This window comes from Hevea brasiliensis, chromosome 16, assembly GCF_030052815.1.
Source record: "Hevea brasiliensis isolate MT/VB/25A 57/8 chromosome 16, ASM3005281v1, whole genome shotgun sequence".
In the NCBI taxonomy this organism is placed as follows: domain Eukaryota; kingdom Viridiplantae; phylum Streptophyta; class Magnoliopsida; order Malpighiales; family Euphorbiaceae; genus Hevea; species Hevea brasiliensis.
In genome coordinates this window covers 71,421,967-71,428,215 of record NC_079508.1, presented here as the reverse complement: position 1 = coordinate 71,428,215, position 6,249 = coordinate 71,421,967, and the positions used below count along the sequence as shown (strand labels likewise).

The following is a 6,249-nucleotide window of genomic DNA, read 5'->3' as shown; positions in this document are numbered from 1 at the left end:
CTGGGGGTGATCCTCCAGCTGAATAACTTGTACAAATTTTTGAAATGAAATGAAATGAAATACCTCTTTTATTCGATGGATGGTTGTGATCGGAAAATTTCTAAATTATTTAAACACTTGATTGTCTGAGTATGTTGAAATAACTGAAAGTGATTATTAACCTAAGTGTGAGAGATCGGAAAACACAATGAGCATGAGATCGGTAGGGAACCAATGCTAAACGGGACTTGATTAAAATTAGAAATTTGGCTTGAACATTTAAGATCGGGATCATCATTAAACCGGAACGAAACCTTTGATTATTCTTAAACTTTTGAAAGGGAGATCGGCAGCAAAAATGGTAACAAAGATCTAGTGTCAGTTCCGTTTCGTTTGTCAACAGAGATCAGGAATATACTTAACAGGTCAGGAGATTCGACAATGGGTTTGAGAGATCGATGAGTGATTTAATAGACCGGTAAGGCTTTGACTGATGTGAGGACTTAGTATTGATTCAATTCCTTGTGAGGAGAGATCGGAAATGTGGTTATCTAGCAAAGAGAGATCGGAAATGTGGTTAGCTGTCAAAGGGAGACTTAATGCTGGGGGATCGGTTTCGAAGTTTATTGATTCTGGGGGTCGGCCAAAATATGGTGTCGACATCGGCCGACAGCTTTCAGCTCTGCAATGTTTGAGGATTCTGGAGTCATTCCATTCGTCTCTTTAACTCCCCACAAGTAAGCATCTAAACTATCATTTTATCGAATACCCTTGTTTATTTTCTCCAGCTTTCTTTTGAAATTTCTTCTACGTCCAACTGCATTAAAATCTCAAAATAGATTATCCAGTCAAACAGTTATTTCCTGTGTCTTCGTTTATTTTTCATTTCCTTCAAGAGTATACTGTAACAACCAAAAAAAAAAAAAAAAAAATATTTTGAAAAATGGGATTGGCGTGTGACAGTGGGTTTCCCACTGTCACAGCAGCCTTTTATATATACAAAAAAAAAAAAAAAAAAAAAAATTTCAAAAACGGGAGGAGGAAACCCCCCCCCCCCATTTCTCTTCTTTCCCTCTCCTTCCCTTTCTTCTTCTTCTTCCTTTCTCCGGTGACCGGCCGGCGACGTCCCAAGCAGCTCCCCACCGGCCAGCGACCCTCCGGCGACGTCCAGGACCACCAGAAACGGCGGCAAGAGAGGAAGAGGAGAGAGAAAACGCGCGCACAATGGGCAGCGGCTTTCCGGCGCGATTCCGGCTTCGTCCGACGTCCGATCGAGGCGATTCTGGTGGCGTTGGAAAGCTTGTTCCGAGAGCTTTCTTTTGACACCAATTTTGAAGCAAAAGGAGGTCGGATGAGTGAGATATGGAGGAGAGAAGTTTCGGGTTTTTCAAGCTTTTTCGTCATATCTACGACGATCCGACCGTTGGATCGACGATCCGAGACCACATATGGACTGAGGAAGAGGAGAGGAACATGGTGGTATGATCAGATCCGGCAAATGTCGCCGGTGATCGTGGCCACCGTCTTGCGGTGGTGCGTGATGCTCGGTGAGCTATGGAGATGGTTCAACTTCGAGGCTTCCTCATAAATTTTTGGAATTTTTGAGTCACAGATAATCTTTGGGTTAGACAATTTTTATTATTTCTCATGCATGGAGCATAAATACAGTGTTTCTTAAACAGAAAAATTGGAGAAAAATTCTAAGAAAAATATATGATGAAAGTAAAATTATTTGGAGATATTCTATGGTGTTAGTTGAATTTTTGGGTTATCGTAGAATATTTTTGAGAAATATGGATGGATTTTAGTTATATTTTTAGCATGTGGGCATATAAGATTAATTGAAATTAAGATAATTAAATTTTATATAATTGGTTGGAGCTTGAGGATGGAGGTTTAAATATGTGAATATTTAATTGGGTTGAATTAGGAATATGTTAGTTGTTGGAAACTTATGAAATCGAGTAAAATTCTTGAATAAAATATTCATGGGTAATTAGAAAATTACAATTCATTTTGCAATAGCCTTATAATATTATTAAGGATCATGGGCAAAATTTTAGAATTTTAGAGCTTGTTTGAGTGGATTTTTGAAAAATGTCAATTATAGGGACTAAAACGTAATTTTTAAGATTTTGAGTATTGTCCGATTTGGAGGGCCGGGAGGGGCCATGTGATATTGATGAGATGTGATTGTGGAAATTGAGAATTTAGAAGTGTTATTTGAGCCTTTTGCAGGTTGGGTAGGTCCTGGTATAGGAGAAACTCACGGATTTAGGCATGAATTAGGTCTATTGCCTCTTTAGAGTTTTATTCTAACTTAGTACTAATAAATTTATAATTTAATTATTAGGTGATCGAGGTCAGCTATTTTCTGCATCCAGCAGCCACAATAGTCATCGGTGTACTGTGAGTAAAATATTAATTTTAATTGTAATTTCGATATTATTATATGTTCAGCATGCCCATGCATCACTTATATGCATATATTTATGTAGTTAAACTCTAGGCACGATTTATGATGCATTGATAACTGTTAAAGTGCCATGATGTTGTTGTGGTAATTTGGAGCAGTGTGCGTGCGTTGGCGTGCGTGTGATGTGGTGTGGACTATGGATAGGACGGGTAGTCACGGCTTGAGTTCTTCGCTGGGACCCGATCCTTCGAGGGGTAGTCACGGCTTGAGTTCTTCGCTGGGACCCTCGATTTGGTTTATTAAGCGAAAGTCCGGCTTGAGTTCTTCACGCACTGGGTTGGATTTAAGAGAGCTGTATAGGGGATCAGCTCCCATATGTTATGATTGATGCTACAGGGTGCGTGAGTGCTCCAAATTACCTTTTGATGTTATGATGTGCAATTGTTGTTGATGTTGCATTTCACTCTACAGGGTGCATTAGCTTTAGATAGTTATAGAGATTATGGTTAAAATTGATGTTTTACTCTCTAAGTCGAACGCTCACTCCTGTTCAATATTTTTCCAGGCCACAGGAGGAGTTATTTTACAGAGCAACCTGTTTTCTTCCTCGCAGGTTTAACGTCGATTATTTAATTGTATTATTATTCTCTAAATTTGTAATTTAGGACTCCGCATGTGCTAGTAGTAGCATTAAGCCTGTCAGGGACTGTATGAATTCAAGTTTTTGTATTAATAAATGAAAAGAAAAATTTTATGAGTTTTAAATGGTTATAAATGAGGTAACAGGGTTGAGCTGGGCTCCCCTAATTTTTGTTTCTGATAATTTCTGGGTTAAGTTGGCCCGAAATAAAATTTTAACAATGTAATTTAAATTATTTTATGTGCATATTGGGCTTAAATTGTGGGCCTGGTTATGGATTTGAGAAATAGTTAGGCTTACTACGGGCCTCGGGGGCTTTAAGCTGGCCCAGGTCCTAGTGCCGGTCCGGCCCATAGGTTGGGTCGTGACATAGACGTTCAATTCACAGGCAGCTTGTAAATACTCAAAAGAACGTAAGCAGGAATGTTTCGATGTGAGAATTTTCAAGCAAATAAAAATGACAAAAAGGATAGGTGTAGTAATAGGTCGAATAGTAGGTCAAACAAATAAGTAATGAGGTCGGGCTATGAAACAAGCCTAGGGGATAACATAATAGAGAGAGAACCGAGATAGGATTAAGCCCCAAACTAATAACCAAAAGAGATCGGGTATTACCAACCTAAGAGTTCTGATAAGGCTATCACGTAGGAGATCGGTGAGAAGTTTGGTTTTGTATTCACCCTCTAGTTATAAGGCTCTGTGGGTTAAGAGAAGCTCTGCACCGGTTTCTTGCACCCCAGCTAGGGCAGAATCTTTAGTTCAAAGTCTTTATGATATGCGATTTTAACGAATATTTTAAGAGATTGGGAGAGAGTTCTTACTCAATTCTCATTCCAAATTTAAATATATGGAGATCGGAAGAGAGTTCTTATCCGAGATCCTTCACTTAAAACTTCAAACCAAACACTTTAAGAGATTGGGGGAGAGTTCTTACCTGATTCTCAACCAAAATTTTCAACAAAATGTGTGGAGATTGGAGGAGAGTTCTTATCCAAGATCCTCCATTTAAAACTTCAAACCGAATACTTTAAGAGATCAGGCGAGAGTTCTTACCTGATTCTCAACCAAAATTTTTAACCAAAATTTTTAACAAAATATGTGGAGGTTGGAGGAGAGTTCTTATCCGAGACCCTTCGCTTAAATTTTTAACAAACATACTTTAAGGGATTGGGAGAGAGTTCTTACCTGATTCTCAACTAAAATTTTTAATAAAATATGTGGAGATCGGATGAGAGTTCTTATCCGAGACCCTTCGCTTAAATTTTTAACAAACATACTTTAAGAGATCGGGGAAGAGTTCTTACCCGATTCTCAGCCAAATTTTAATAAAATGTGTAGAGATCGGAAGAAAGTCCTTACCCAAATTCTCTTAACTAAAGCCCGAATTAAGATATCATAATGTACAAAGTAACCCCCAAACAAAGATCCGCTACCTGACGCCTACTCACTAAGGGTCATCTCATGCACTCATGTTCTTGAGCAACCCTGAATAGTTAAATATCAAACATTACTTTTATCCATACAAAGGATTAACATTGTCATCCCGACCCCCTAATTATCAATTTTAATCTATAAAGAGCATAATATTAAATCTGCTTACCCTCATTAAGGGACGAGGTGGGGTGCCTAACACCTTCCCCACCCGTATACGGACCTCGAACTTAGAATTTCTATTTTTGAAGTGGTTTCCTTTTTAGATTTTATTACAAATGATTTTCTTTAATTTCCCTCAAAATTAAAGTGGCGACTCCTCACTTTTCCCACTTCGGTGAGTGTTCGTCCAGGCGACCGCAAAAACCCTTGCGACAACTTGGCGACTCCATTGGGGACTTACATTTTACCCTAACCCCGGTTTAGAGGTCCAAAAGCAGATTTAATTTTATACTCTTGTAAATTAAAATCGTAATTAGGGGGCTTAACGTACAAAATTCGAAAGTCTTTATATATTAATTGTTGTTATTCTAACCATTTTGCTTGTTTTGATTGTCTTATTTATCCCACAAATCTTCGTCCAAAAAAACTCTCCCCCCCCCCCCCCCCATAAAGGGAAGAGGTAAATGTGTCCCTTCACATACTGAGTACTTACACAATGTCCTCACACACTTCAGCCCTATACCCGAGCTTTCTTACCCTTTTAGGAAATAGGAGGGAGTCATGTAGCGGTACCCGTTGGTTTTACCCCGTTAGTATTCGTGAAGGCTTTTGCTCATATTACAACTTGTTCCATTTACCGTGATACCGTGGAATTCTCCCGTTAGTATCATAGTGGTTGAATGGGGCTCTACTATCTACAGTAGGGATGATTTGAGAACCTGTGGCTTTTAGAAAATTAGATCTTGAGCTAAACTATCACATTAGCTGAAAGCTGTAGCAAACTACCTCGTAAGATAGAACTGTAACACCCTCCCGGTAACAACTCCGTACATTCTACTGTTCCGGTGACCGGTGTCGGTCCGGACAGCTAGAACGTCCGGAAAAATATTTAAACTAAAGTCAGGAACCATAATTAACTCAAATATTGATAAGAAAAATTTAGTAAAAATTTTAGAAATAAAATACAACCAAGTTAAACGAGCCGGTGCCTTAGCGATGGGTAACCAGAGGGAAGTTGCGGTTCTTGCAACGAGGAGCCCTAGACCCGGGGGAAAAATCGTAAAATAATTTTTGGGACTCTAGAGAAGGGTCACTAAGGTTTCTATGGCATTAGAATGCCAAGAAAATATTTAGAAAAAATTTTTAATCGGTACAGACAATTTTGACCCGTTAAGCCAAACGGAGGGCATTTTGGTCATTTCGCCTTCAGAGGTGATTTTTGGCCGACTTGTCCAGTTAAGTAAATAATTATTATGATCTAAAATATGAATAAATATTGGTAAAAATTTAATTATAAATGAGTTAAAGAAAGAAGAAAGAAAAATCAAATAAAAAGGCATTTATGACATAAGCTTGATGTAATTAAAACCCCTTAGCCAATCAAAACTTAACAAATGCATTTATAAGACATTAAATAAGAGAAAAATGACAAATGAAGAAACAAATTTTCTGGTTCTTCTTCTTCATTTGGACGTGAACCTCTTCTTCCATAGCTAAGTATATTCAAGCTTTTCAAAGCTTGATTCACCCATTTCTACCCAACAAAATCATAACCTAGCTTCACAAAAAAATTAACCTAGCAACTTGAGTAACCTCTAGGCAGCCAAAAGAAGAAGAAAGA

At 38.3% G+C, this 6,249-nt stretch overlaps 1 long non-coding RNA gene across 1 annotated transcript; it reads left to right on the top strand.

The window, feature by feature from the left end:
- The first annotated feature begins 2,268 nt into the window (after positions 1 to 2,268).
- On the top strand, positions 2,269 to 3,160 carry LOC131174530 (uncharacterized). Its single transcript, XR_009144882.1, has 2 exons — positions 2,269 to 2,388; positions 2,961 to 3,160. It is a non-coding gene; the product is annotated as an uncharacterized LOC131174530 (long non-coding RNA).
- Positions 3,161 to 6,249: the final 3,089 nt, after the last annotated feature.